The following is a 15,521-nucleotide window of genomic DNA, read 5'->3' on the forward strand; positions in this document are numbered from 1 at the left end:
AGCTGTGAAATATAATGATAAACCTATGCTTAGAATGTAGTCAGTAATTCATTAATTCATAAAGACAATATGATTGAGTGTTATGATGACGTGTTACAAATACCGTAAAACATCTAATCACTCCATTGTAGCAGTGGACAAACAGCCATTCGAGAGGTTTACAGTTTCTAGAAGGTTGGCTGTGCCAAAATAAGAATGAGACGCGGGCTATTCAAGGTCTTCTACAACCACGACTGCGTCTGTAGCGCTTGTCCGGGCGGGCTATCTATCTGAAAACACCGACTTCCTACCAGCTTCCATCACTGTTTCAAGATTTAAGAACGAGGCACGTAAGTCTTTCAAGACATTTAGTGACAAATTCTGGACATTCCCGAGAGCATTGACATTTATTAATGGGCTTGTTACTTATTGCTTCTGACACATATTTGACCCATTGCACTGCCATTTATGACTGGAAACTTAAAACTGTGTGTGTCAATATAATTTGTTAATTATTCATTTATTATTCATTTTGTGTCTATTTACTGATTCCGATTTCTTGGTTAACCGTTTAATTTTGAAATCATCCCTTACAATGGCCAAGTTGTAAACATCGCAACAATTAATTGGATTATGGACCCGTGAAGATTACGGGGTAGAATAGGTCGTCAGCAACCCATACTTGCCGTAAAAGGCGACTATGCTTGTTGTAAAAGGCGACTAACGGGATCGGGTCGTCAGGCTCGCTGACTTGGTTGATACATGTCATCAATCCCAATTGTGTGGATCGAAGCTCATGATGGCAATCACTGGATTGTCTGGTCCAGACTTGATTATTTTACAGACCGCCGTCATATAGCTGGAATATTGCTGAGTGCGGCGTTAAACAACCAGCCAACGAACTAATTGGATTATGTCCCTTTGGCATGCCAGGATACAAATCATGTTAACAAAAATACACGTCATTTTCCCAAAATATATGTTCATCATTTTGATGACTGATCCCATATTCCCGACTTTATGTGTAAATGTGTTTTAATACAGAAACACAACTGGAATTATATATTTGAAGATATGGTATCATGGGATGTAAACCCTTAGGTATGTAAACCAGTTATTAAGTTTTGGGTGTGTTTGATAATCACATCTTTTAGTTGCATACTCATTTGGTTGCATCTTTGTTTCATTTCAGCCCAGCAGTCGATACTGAACAGGGGGTAGTCACACACTCACAGTTGAAGATGTATGAGAATACTGAAAATTTATTATAATTTAGCCATTAGCCCATGGTATTACATTTTCCTGATTATTGTGTAAAGAAGATGTAGGATATCATTTAGAAAAGGGGAAAACATAATTATAAAGTCGAGCTTCCCTCTACCAAACCAGTTGTACTCAGACTAAAAGGAAAATCAGATGAAATGATTGCTTACATTATGTCCTCTGTCATTCTTGCCAATAAAGTGTCTATTCAGTTGGGTGCTAACACATGATTGTATTCGTTTTTGTATCGTTGAAGCCAATAAAGCAAAATATTCTTAACTTAGAGTTATAACTACATCTTTTCAGAGAAAAAATTACCCACAAGAGGTTAATATTCGAACTACGATAAAATAGGGAATACTAGATCCATTATGACAATGCATATGCATCGTATGTTGTCTACCAGATTGTGGTTAGATGTCAAGGCTAGATCACAAGGATGGAAACCTGTTAACTTCGTTGTGTATAGTCACTCATTCAGGCTTCGCGAGCACCCTACAATGCAACAGACTACTATCGCATAATCTATGCTACTGCAATCAATATACTCTGTACTGTAATAGTGTAATCCTTTGTAAATCTGTATGCACCTCATTTTGCTCAGTTAAATTCCTACCCTATGTGTATACAGCTCACACTTAGAGTCTACACAATGCACCGACATGATACATATGACAGGTGACGCATTATCTAAATGAGAGTTCAACGCTGCTTTGATCACTTTTGCAATAATATCACATGTGTGTATGTCTGTTTGGTGAAATGTGACAGTTCAGCTACCTACTTTGGTGAAACCCACATGCACTTTAAGGGACAATTCTGTGACCAGCGGATCCTAAGGGACGGAACTAAGTATCTTTAGTGGCGGCGGCAGCTCGTGAGAGCAATCCTGACATGTATACATGCTTTATTTTTTCAGGTGTTTATTCTTCAAAAACTATTCAAGTCAAACATGGTTAAAAACATTTGCCTGCGTCATATTGTGTATGAAATGATACTCAAAGATGTGAGCATAAGGATATTTTCTTATATTTTATATTTGTTGTTTTTTTTGGTGGTGGTGGTGGTGGTGGGGGTTGGTGGGTTGGTGGTATTTTAAATATTGGCAACTGGTGTCGGGCTATATCAAGTACATACAAACCATGTTTATTTTAAACATTATTTAGAAATACAACACAATCAAATATCAGAGAGTATTTAACTTGCATAGTGCAACACACTTTTAGCTTTCGAGACAGTTATGCTGATACTTTAACAGAGATTACTTCAACAAAAGACCCGTGAAGATCCGGGGTAGAATAGGTCTTCAACAACCAATATTTGCCGTAAAAGGCGACTATGTTTATCGTAAAAGGCGACTAACAGGATCGGGTGGTCAGGCTCCTGACTTGGTTGAAGCATGTCATCGATCCCGATTGTGATATCAAACCCTGCATTGTCTGGTCTAGACTCGATTATTGACAGACCGCCGTCATACAGCTGGAATATTGCGGCGTGCGGCGTAAAACAAAAACCAACCAACCAACTTCACCAAAATGATCCAAACGAAAGGCAAAATGTTTAACTACTTTTATGTTGTATTGGCCTGGTATGTTTCCGAAATAATCGTTAAAGGTAAGACATATTCCCTGATTAGTCAACTCGTTTCTGGTAACATTTTCTTGTTAACACTTTCTGTAGAATGGGTCAGATTAATGTTCCTTATTCTTCTGGTCAATGGGGCTATAATATTTGCTCGATTGTTAACAAATGTTCAAAAACCGACACACGATAACATTTCCAGATTTATATGTCAGAGAATATGGCATTAAATCGCTCCCTCCCATACAGCCATATTACTTCATGAAACCATTTACAGTCTGTTATTCTCTCTACTGGTGGTTGGCACTGAGTGAACTCCAAACAGGATGATAAGTGTTCACTGTTTCATACACTGCAGCAAACATTGAAACACAAGAAGACATTATGCTGTTGTGCCTATCTTCTGTAGTTCTGCATTAGCATGCAGCTGACACATTATTTAAGCCGTTCTTATTGATGATCTCACTGACAAACTTTAGAAGACTGATATCAGTGAGTGAGTATATACTGGCGGTGGACATGATACAAATCAGTGACTCGCACATTGCACCCAGGCAGGAAAACATTTCCAGGTCTCACTCTATGACGTATGTGCTGTTCTCTTTCAAACGACTTACTTTGATTGTAAACTACTTCACACAGACTTCATACGAACAATAAACGACAATGTGTATATTTGTAGTCCATACATTATATGTAGCTTCTCTCATTGAACTACAGTATGATTAACTAAAGTTTATCAAGCACTGAATAGAATGTCATGTCATTCACGTTCACATTGATTAATTTGATAAGACATGCTGGTATTAAACACCAGGTGTTGCATTGATGTAATACTTGAACAGCTACAGTCAATGTTACACACAACATTCACAAGCACGATGAACGGTAGCTGTCGTAAAGAGAGCAGTGCGTGTGCTGCCTAGCGTCTGACGACATGTGTCTGACGACTTTCATGAATAAACTGTGGGAAAGCCACGAAAAAACAGTTTTATTCTGCACAGCCACACCCGGTCAGTCTTCAGGGTAAATGGGCTACTAAGTAACATCCCTGAACATATGCATGCATTGAACAGAACTGGAGCGATCAGGCGAGCTGTTATCTACGGAGCACCATCAGGGACACGAACACAATATTTTTATTGTGTGAGCTCGAGCGTGTCAAACGTTATAATGTGTTTGGTTCCAAGGCCGGCGTTCAGAAATTTAGTTATTACAGGGTAAGGGGCTGTATTTTAATAATAGTGTCAGCTTGTGAAACCTGAAGAAAACTCTAATGTTGATTGACACTATACGTGGCAAATCTGGGGACAGGACATTTCGACATGTGGTAGGTTTAGGTTAAACATATTTTATTCATACGGAAAAGATTGCGCACATGATATCACAACTTAGAACGCCCTCCCCCTCCGCCCTCTACATTGAATAGCAGAAAGAAAAGATCAGAAATAGATATCTGTATGCTGAACGTGACTTGGCACACACACACACACACACACACACACACACACACACACACACACACACACACACACACACACACACACACACACACACACACACACACACACACACTACACAGCGTCCGATTACATCCTCACAGTACCGATAACAAATTTATGTTATTCTACGTGTTTTTGTTATAACGCTGGGTCACAATCTTCAGACGCATATACTACTCAGCTTGTCTGTTGATATACTACTGGAAACTGCAGGTAGGATATAAACTGTATATCTTATATCACCTTTATGCGGGTCACCGATAGGTTTATGTACATTGTACAGTATCTGTTGTGTATACCCAACTCATAGATACATAGCTTGTCTGTTGATATACTGTTGTCTGTTGATATACTGCTGGAAACTGGAGACAATAGGTTATTGTATCTGCTGTATATATCCAACTCAAAGATACATAGGATATTTAAATAATAGGTACCAAGCTGTGAGGAAGCTAACGGGGAGCTTTCAATGTGAGTTGCCAATACAAATTCTCCAATAGCCGTACCATGAGGAATACATCAACAACGTATAAATAGGGATTGTAACGCCGCTTTGAACAGTCAGACAATAATAATTCCTATTTATGTCACAGAGACGAACTATTGCTGAGAATGCAGTAAAACACCACTTGCATAAATCTGGTATGAGACATGTAAACATAAACAAACTATGGTTTGTTAGAAACATTAATCTGTTTCTTTAAAGTTCAAGATAAGCAGGTTCATAGCAACCCAAACACGTGATTTCACGTTCAATAGATCATTGATAACGTAACCGGGACAATAGTGTTGACAGTGTAGACGTTATTTTCGACATGATACCATGCATGACTGTTAACACAATTTATATATCGACACATAAATTGGACACACAGGTTTCATTACAGAAACCATATTTTCTCGAAGGTTGTTTTGAAGTTGGATAATAAAACTCTTGTGTGTCTCCTCCTGCTGTCACACGAACGTACGAGGACGACTCACACAGTCATGGTATAGTTCATATTAACATTGTATTGCGTCTGGAAAGTAAAGGAGCATATTACATACAAACGCAAGTTTCTCAGGATTATTTGCCTCTCCTACAACAGATAGTTTCATACAATTTAGTTACGAACAGCAGCATCTACATTCTAAGAATTACTTTGTCGCTTTACTACAATTACTTATCACATATACTCATTACTTTTGATGCTTTTAATAATCAACCCTGAATTATAAATGAATCATCTTATTACTCTCAGACTACATGTCAGATTAGCATGTCAGACTACACGGCAATGAGTTCCTTGCTGTTGGCGGTGCTACACGTGTGTTCAGGTGAGTGGCTGCACATACGATTAGCATGTAAGAATACACGGCAATGAGTTCCTTGCTGTTGGCGGTGCTACACGTGTGTTCAGGTGAGTGGCTGCACAAACGATTAGCATGTCAGACTACACGGCAATAAGTTCCTTGCTGTTGGCGGTGCTACACATGTGTTCAGGTGAGTGGCTGCACATACGATTAGCATGTCAGACTACACGGCAATGAGTTCCTTGTTGTTGGCGGTGCTACACATGTGTTCAGGTGAGTGGCTGCACAAACGATTAGCATGTCAGACTACATAGCAATGAGTTCCTTCCTGTTGGCGGTGCTACACATGTGTTCAGGTGAGTGGCTGCACATACGATTAGCATGTCAGACTACACGGCAATGAGTTCCTTGTTGTTGGCGGTGCTACACGTGTGTTCAGGTGAGTGGCTGCACATACGATTAGCATGTCAGACTACATAGCAATGAGTTCCTTCCTGTTGGCGGTGCTACACATGTGTTCAGGTGAGTGGCTACACATACGATTAGCATGTCAGACTACATGGCAATGAGTTCCTTGGTGTTGGCGGTGCTACACGTGTGTTCAGGTAAGTGGCTGCACATACGACTAGCATGTCAGACTACATAGCAATGCGTTCCTTGATGTTGGCGGTGCTACACATGTGTTCAGGTGAGTGGCTGCACATACGATTAGCATGTCAGACTACATAGCAATGCGTTCCTTGATGTTGGTGGTGCTACACATGTGTTCAGGTGAGTGGCTGCACATACGATTAACATGTCAGACTACATAGCAATGAGTTTCTTGCTCTTTGGCGGTGTTTCACATGTGTTCAGGTGAGTGGCTGCACATACGATTAGCATGTCAAACTACATGGCAATGCGTTCCTTGATGTTGGTGGTGCTACACATGTGTTCAGGTGAGTGGCTGCACATACGATTAGCATGTCAGACTACATGGCAATGGGTTCCTTGCTGTTGGCGGTGCTACACATGTGTTCAGGTGAGTGGCTGCACATACGATTAGCATGTCAGACTACATGGCAATGAGTTCCTTGCTGTTGGCGGTGCTACACATGTGTTCAGGTGAGTGGCTGCACATACGATTAGCATGTCAGACTACATGTCAATGAGTTCCTTGATGTTGGCGGTGCAACACATGTGTTCAGGTGAGTGGCTGCACATACGATTAGCATGTCAGACTACATAGCAATGCGTTCCTTGATGTTGGTGGCGCTACACATGTGTTCAGGTGAGTGGCTGCACATACGATTAACATGTCAGACTACATAGCAATGAGTTTCTTGCTCTTTGGCGGTGTTTCACATGTGTTCAGGTGAGTGGCTGCACATACGATTAGCATGTCAAACTACATGGCAATGCGTTCCTTGATGTTGGTGGTGCTACACATGTGTTCAGGTGAGTGGCTGCACATACGATTAGCATGTCAGACTACATGTCAATGAGTTCCTTGGTGTTGGCGGTGCAACACATGTGTTCAGGTGAGTGGCTGCACATACGATTAGCATGTCAGACTACATAGCAATGAGTTTCTTGCTCTTTGGCGGTGTTTCACATGTGTTCAGGTGAGTGGCTGCACATACGATTAGCATGTCAGACTACATAGCAATGAGTTCCTTGCTGTTGGCGGTGCTACACATGTGTTCAGGTGAGTGGCTGCACATACAATTAGCATGTCAGACTACATAGCAATGAGTTCCTTGCTGTTGGCGGTGCTACACATGTGTTCAGGTGAGTGGCTACACATACGATTAACATGTCAGACTACTTGGCAATGAGTTCCTTGCTGTTGGCGATGCTACACTTGTGTTCAGGTGAGTGGCTGCACATACGATTGGCATATTTGAACAGTTTCGTAAGCGACTTGGTGGCGTGGCTTGATCCTTTTATTACCGTCTTCGCCATGTTTGTGCTTTTGACACAGAGGTTCATCCATGGTACAAACAAGAATATGTAGAGGGCGTCATGGAAAATGATAAATATCAAATTCTTTGGAATAGGCCCTTACACAGCCTCAGACCTATCCAGGCCAAATAACCTGATCTTGTCCCTTTGGATAAATCCAATGAAATCATATATATGTTGATGCATTTTCAGTCACTTTTGACACTAATGTGACTGACAAGATTCAGGAAAAACATGACAAGTATGCGGACCTCGCTTTCGAAATGTCACACTTGCATCCCAAGTACCAAGTTGTCCGACTCCCCATTGTTCTCGGTGCCTTAGCTTTGGTACCTCATGATCTGTTGACTGACATTAGGAGACTACCCGGGGTTGCTGCAAGCAATACAGCCCTTCTGGCCATGTTGGTAGTGCAGAAGGCTGCAGTGTTGGGGAGTCTTCACATTCTCCGAACTGTTCTGGGTGGGTTCGAATGGGCAGCTTTTCCGAGCTGTCTGGGCTGCATGTAGAGGGGGCAAGGGTCCTGAGCTGATGATGAGCCTAACAAGCCTGACTGTGAACCCCCTTTGCTGCATTTACTTATTTGATTAATAATAATGTAACAGAACGTTACGTATGAAATTAAAATACTGTCTGAAATTGAAATATATCATTAATTGACATTTACCACAATGCCAAAGTAATTTGGTGCGAGCTAGTAAAAATATGATTGATGGTAATCATTGCACCGATTAGCCCATTTATCCAAGGGTAAATGTTTTTGCAGGCATCCCCTCTTCCACGTTCATGTTCACACCTGTAATTAGTTATGCACCTGGTAATGATGAACCGTCACGCACGCTTTGCTTTGTTCCATGGTTCGGGATGTGTTCAATTCATTTTCACGTGTAAATAATGTTTTGTGATATGATACCAATATTAAATGAATAAGAAGTGGATTTGCCTTACTGTGGTTTTGTGGCTACCTGCAATCGCTTGTAGTGAGTGAGCATGGTTTTACGCTTTTAGCAATATTTCAGCAATATCACGGCGGGGGACACAGGGAAATGGGCGTCACACATTGTACCCATGCGGGGAATCGAACCGGCTCTTCCGCGTGACGATCAAATGCTGTAACCACTAGGCTACCCCACCGCCCCCAATATATGTAAATGATTAGGACAGAACTGTGTTTTCATGCAAGGGTAGGAGTCTGTAAGTGAATTACATTTCATTGTTGCACTGGCAATGTTTCATCCATATACAACGAAGGATAACAGAGATAATGGTAATACTTCAAATAGCAATAATGCACTGGTGGGATCAGAAAGCGATATCCCAAATAGAACAAGAGAGAACCATCATTATACAGATTTGTTTAACGTGGATAACGGACTAAACACTGCATCAGTAAAACTTTCCTGTTAATAATAAACAGTGGCTAAATGCTTCATTCTGTCAAAGCTGCAACATAGCACAACTAATCAGTGTCGAAGGGTGTTTAAAAAATCAACAATATTTTTCGTTGCTGCCATTGAACATATTGATGCGAATATAACAACGTCATATGCTTGAACACATGTCAGTACCTATCGATTGAGTTTAGATCCAAGGTACTTACAACATAAGAAAATAGACAATAATCAATTTCATTAGTTATTGGAAAAATATATATGATTCCCATGTTGTATGTTGCTTTGACAGAGCATGTTGCGAGTCTCGAACCGTTATTTTTATTTTCATAAACTTTTCTATTTTTTCTTCGATTAAATAGAAGTATACTGAACTTCTATATTGACGCAATAACTGTTCTGTACTCAATCGGAACTGTGTTTGTATTACTAAAAGAAGGCATGTCATACACATATACCATACATCGCCACTGAATATCTCGACAGATGCGGGTGCAAGTCACCACTCACTGTATATAGAGGCGTACATAGGCGTGACAGAACACAACGATGGTGGGTCCGAATCGACATCCATGTTTATGTTTCTTGGTTTGTCAGCACGTGGGATTCACCGAAGAAATAAACATCAAAGGGTTGCATAATTTCAGCCTTGACAAGTTGACAGGCCCTGAAATAATCAAAATACAGTTCTGAGTGGGGTTAAACCTCGCTCGCTCCCTCCTCCCCTCCCTCCCTCCCTCACGCACTCACTCACTCACTCACTCACTCACTCACTCACTCACTCACTCACTCACTCACTCACTCACTCACTCACTCACTCACTCACTCACTCACTCACTCACTCACTCACGGGTATGTAACACTAAACCTGCATTCATATGCCAGAGATTGACTCCGCTATATTTAGCCACTACTGTACTCGTTTGAAGCGACTGGTATACATGTAAACCTGACCTTGTATATAACTTCCGTGTTGAGCTACCCGGTCACACACGACGACTGCAGCAACGATTTGTGTCTGACAAACTGAAGCCTCAGCAGGTATTTGTAAAGTATACATTTCTAACCTCATCACATGACACCTTATTTGTTTATGTATATTTGTATCACCATGTCGAACATACATGACATAACGTATCTGGGAGTAACCCACAATATCTCTGTATACTCGTGTACTTTGACCTGGCCTCTATTTGTGTATACATTTTACCTGTGTGTCAATTATCGGTACGTGAAGGGTTGATTAAAACACATATCTTTACAGGTACGATCTAGAAACTGAACACACACTGACATAAATGGGATTGTATGTGTCATCTTAAGGCTATGCAGAGTTGTGTCCCTTTGTCCGTAATGCTAAAGGCGCATGTTCCTGATTACACCAGTATGGAAAGATGCGCGAGTGCGCTGGGGAAGCTGGACATACAGATGGAGGGTGACTTTTCCGGTTGTTGATGTTTATAGCAGGTATAGGTCCCAATGGAAATATTTTTAAAGGCGAGAAATAATACTTTTTTTTCCTTTGACGTTGGAAAAGCAGAGAGTTTTGATGATATTCAAAATTATCCCCTTACTGATGCCTTGTACCAGTATGTATGTTCATATTATCAGGATGGTTGTCTTTCTGTCAGTCATGGGGAGCTCTTTCTTAGGCATACCAGGATCCATTGATCGTGGTTTCGAAGTCAAGATATGTATGTGATGATATGTGTATGTCATGTGAGCGTATATCACACTGATGTTTAATTAATGATTGTTTTAGTACAGTTAATGCTATGATCACACATTCTATCTGTTGATGTTTATGAAGTTAATACGCATATATTCATCTTAATCATCCATAAGCGTTCAGTGTGAAATGCGTATTTACTGTCATACCGTCTAACACATTAACGACTATTATCATACTCACTATCATCATCGGGGGCACGGGTGGCCCAGTCGTCTAAGGCGCCGCGATTCGCTGTGCAGAGTTGCGTCCGTTGGGCACGCCAGAAACCTATGATTGTGGGTTCGAATCCCGGTTCGCCCCGATTATGTTTCTAGGTTTGTCAGCACCATACCCGTGCTCGTGGGTTTCACCGAAGTGGTAAACGTCTGAGACCTGCATCACTTCGGGCTTTCTTCCCACATTAAGCTGACACGCCGCGATATAACTGGAATACTGTTAAAAGCGGCGTTAAACCCAACTCACTCACTCACTCACTCACTATCATCATCGACAAAAATAGACAGCTGGTAAGGCAGTAACGTGATCCTTTTCTCATACGCATATCTCATAGATACCAAATGTATCAAATCAGTATCCAAATTACTGAGAAATGATGAACCTCTATTTCAGGCCTCACCGAGGTACCAGACAACAAGCATGAAGAAGATAACTACTGCTACTGTATTATATGTGATTGCAGGTAATTCTTTCATATCACCCACATGTGTAATGACTGTATATTTTACAATATACTTATATTACCCTACATACATGAGATGAATGGATTATATTCTACTTAACGTAATGTACGGTCATACCTCATGCTGCATGCTGCATATCCACATTTCTTCTTCCTGCAGGTGTTATATCAGGTGCTCCCAGTGCCAGTCCAGTGTTGTCTGCAGTGTCTGACACAGCCAGGTTCAGCTGGGAGATTCCACAGGGAGGTCTGGGGTCAGATGTCAGCTTCTACACTGTCAGTCCTGCTGGTGTCACTGTGTTCCTTGTGACAGCTACTGGGACATTCATCAACTTCACAGACAGACTGGTGTACCAAGGGAACATAGCAGCCAGGAATGTCACCTTCACCCTCAGCAACATCCAGACATCCGATGCAGGGACATACACGTGTGGGGATGGAGCACCTGGTACTGTGATACAGAACTGTGGACAGAAACTTGTTGTCCTGGGTGAGTGGCTACTTAGTTTTGATTTGTTGACGTTTCGTACACATAGTTTAGTCCTCTTTATATTCCGTATACATATTCAGAGAAGAGATAAAGTTGTGTCTGAAATAAGAATGTAATGTAAACATAATCGTCCGCGTTTATGAATTAGGTATAGAATCTCTCAGTTATAAGGACGGCTGTCACACGGGGGGTAACAGTATATCCTCCATTGGTGCTTTGTTCTTCACTGTTCAATTCATATCAGCAAATGAGGACCTACTTATGATACACACAAGGTTGCACAAAAAATGTGTTTCATGATTCTCCTTTCATCACTTGACTTTTGTCAGAGCGTGTCCTGATTATGAAATAAAACAACTTTGTTTTTAAAATATAAGAGTTGTTATTCTGTGACAATACCTGTATTCCTTGTCTCTACTATTGGGCACAGTGGGGTAGCCTTATGGTTAAAACCCCAACTTAAAGTCCGGTTCCGATAACCCACATGGGTGCAATGTGTGAAGCCCATTTCTGGTCTCCCCCGCCGTGATATGTGCCAAAGCGGAATAAAACAACCCTCACTCAAATAATATTAGATGTCGCAAGTAACAAACGATTGTAATGTAGATGAATGTCGCCTGCATGCAAGGCAACACTGGTATAACACATGTGATGCTAATGTCAGGAGGATATTTACAAACGTAATGATATTTTGAAACGGATCACTTGAAACAGCAAAATATAATCTTGTTGAAAACGCATTGTTCACCCCCAAACAGAGAAATGGTTACAAGTCGTTAAACCCAAACAAAAACCACCCATTACACCTCGAACACAAGCTCACCCATTGACGGTAGCCAAGTGATTGTCATGAGTGAGTGGACACTATACATCCACTATTTTCTGAACTGATACCGCTCTTGAGAAATTCACAAGACATGTGTGCTGCTGACAAAGTCTAACTCGCCAAGATGACACAATTCTGACAGAGAAGTGCATCCTGACTCAATTAATTACAGACTGTTTATATATTGATGACAGGGGTAAACAGCAAACGGATAGGTGAATAAACAAACAACATTCTTGAGATTACTGAGCCGAACGCCAGCAGTCACTTGGTTACCTATGCATTTAGTGCATGGCCACGTTCTTAAGGAAAATGTATGTTGTGATATCATGAGTGGTAATATCGAGTCTACTTCACTGATTGATTTTGAAAACATGTGTGTATTCAGAGCAAGCAAACATTATAGTAACTGAACATATGAATGTGTTTCCTTATGAAACTAAAGAATACACGTGCGTCCTTTTGCAACATTTTCATCACCTCATCACACCCTCGTATCTATATTGTTAGAGGCACCATGTACACTGACAATATAAACTTATGATTAATTATAGTGAACCGTACAGTTGTCATTTGATTATGTTAACTTGTTCAGTGTAAAATTAGGAATCAATTCACGTCGCATTTCTTTAAATTAATGTAATGATCGTAGTTATATCAACCGACAGTATTTTATCCATTACGAAATCAATATTTACATGAACGGGTGGTATCTGGTCGAATGTTATAGAAGGTGCATAATGGGTGACCCTGTGGTATGATATTCTACTCCGGCCATATTCAGCAGTTGGGGTCCTTCTACATGGACCATGTTCAATTCCTAGGCAAAGCTATAAGCAAAACACCATGACAAATAAATTTCTGCAGAATTTTGTTTCCTTAAGATCCAATACACTTTAAACCGAAATTGTAGACCCTGCTTATTGTGGACTCGCTTTGGGTAATTGCTTACATTGGTGGGAGTTCATGGTCGTAATGTGCCTCCGTGTGTTTGTACTTGGTATTTTTCATAAAAGAAGAGTTGACGTGATTTCGGGAAAGTTGTCTAGTGCATGTAGTCGCTACGGTGGTGTGGAGCCCAAATTAAAATACATCTGTGACGTCACTCCATTGTTCCAACTGTCTGTTACCAATTGACCGTTTACTGATCTACTTTCTGCAAGGCAAATGTTGAGCTCATGCATTAATTCTAAACACGGGCTTTAAGAATCTACTGAATCACAGAAAATACAAGTGCGCGCACTACGAATATTCGGATAAGGTTTACATGTATTACAAATGTACTGCATATTTTTATTGTATTTTTTTCTCCTATTTATGGACCTATTGTAACTTTTAGGCTGTATTTTACATCTGATTACACAGTATTTTGTTGATCCTGTATTTTGAGTCATGTAAATAAAGCGACAAAACCCTTTCCATATCCAATAGAAATGTCTGCATAAAGCAGAGTCGATTAGGCATGCGTAACTAGACATTCATTACAATAATGACATTCGCCAGCTTCACTTAATCGAAACATATCTGTAACGCATGTCCAGTATAATTCTGTTCATGCCTGCAAACAAGGGCACAATGTATTGATAAGACATTACTGAAACACTGTTAGATCTATCTGCATTGTTTACATATATATATATTAAGCTGTATACATGTACAGGCTCCTAATTTACATATGATGTCTTTGGAAAGGCAAGCCAACCACTCCTGGCCGTCCAGTGTCCACAACTCCTGTCTACAACCAGCAAGTGACATTGACCTGTAGCTCCACCTCTACCTCTGTCCCAGCTGACCATGGTCTGACCTTGACCTACACCTGGCAGCGTGACAACACTGACATCACAGTTACCTCCCCTGGTTCCCCCTACACCTTCACAGTGAGTTCCCGGGACAGTCACAGCTACAGATGTAGAGCCAGAGAAAGTCAGGGTCTGGAGTCAGAGTGGAGCCAGGGGTACAACATGGAGCCACAGTGTAAGTACTGTAAACACGTTACTTATAAATGTCACACACTACTGATTTCGGTAAGGTTCAATCATCAATTGTCAATATGAACAGTTACAAAACATACAATAATAAAATACAAATAACTACATTTAGAACTACTTTCATCGACGAAACGGATAGGGAGTGTCAGTGACATTAGCTATTGATATATTGTCTGGCTGTTCGCATGCCATTGGTAGTTAAGGGATCTACTAAATTAATCTGTTACTCACCCATTGTTAAAAAATTATGGGTCTATTCCTTGTCATCAGCGGTTTATTCGAATACAGGCGTTGCTAACACTGTGAAACTGTACACTTCTCCTACTCTTACTCTGATCTACTACTAATCCAAACAGTCATCCACACTAAACACTTTACTCTCATCACTCGCTGAATTGTTGAAATAACTAGTTGAATGCGATGAGTTATTTCACTAGCTTTGTTTATATCGAAGGACTCCCAAATAAATAGACATATGAATATATATAATATATACATCGAAAGGGTATACAGACTCACTTTTATGAAATGTTATAGTCAACAAGACATGACTCCCCTCACCTACACAGGCTAGATGTTTCCCCTGATGTGTCGTACCTTAGGTTAGGTTATTATGAAGATATTTATAAAGTGACATTTTGTTCAATGTTAAGTAATATATACTAATTATATACCCTTCGGAGATATTACCGTTTAAATAAACAAATAGTTGTATAAACACCATGTCCGGACTATTTGTAGTCATCAGCTGATCGTTGTATGGCGTACATAATGTTTACTCTACTTTCAGATGATAACCTACTCCAGAAAGGAACTATTAACATTCACGAAACAAGTCATACAGTGCATTCAT

General features: G+C 40.5%; 1 protein-coding gene across 1 annotated transcript in view; it reads left to right on the forward strand.

The window, feature by feature from the left end:
- LOC124125798 (contactin-1-like) overlaps positions 1-15,521 on the forward strand; it is a 91,787-nt gene that overhangs the window by 70,775 nt on the left and 5,491 nt on the right. The gene's annotated exons all lie outside the window — the stretch shown is intronic.

Source organism: Haliotis rufescens, unplaced genomic scaffold (genome assembly GCF_023055435.1).
Source record: "Haliotis rufescens isolate VD_foot unplaced genomic scaffold, xgHalRufe1.0.p SCAF_53, whole genome shotgun sequence".
Classification (NCBI taxonomy): Eukaryota; Metazoa; Mollusca; class Gastropoda; order Lepetellida; family Haliotidae; genus Haliotis; species Haliotis rufescens.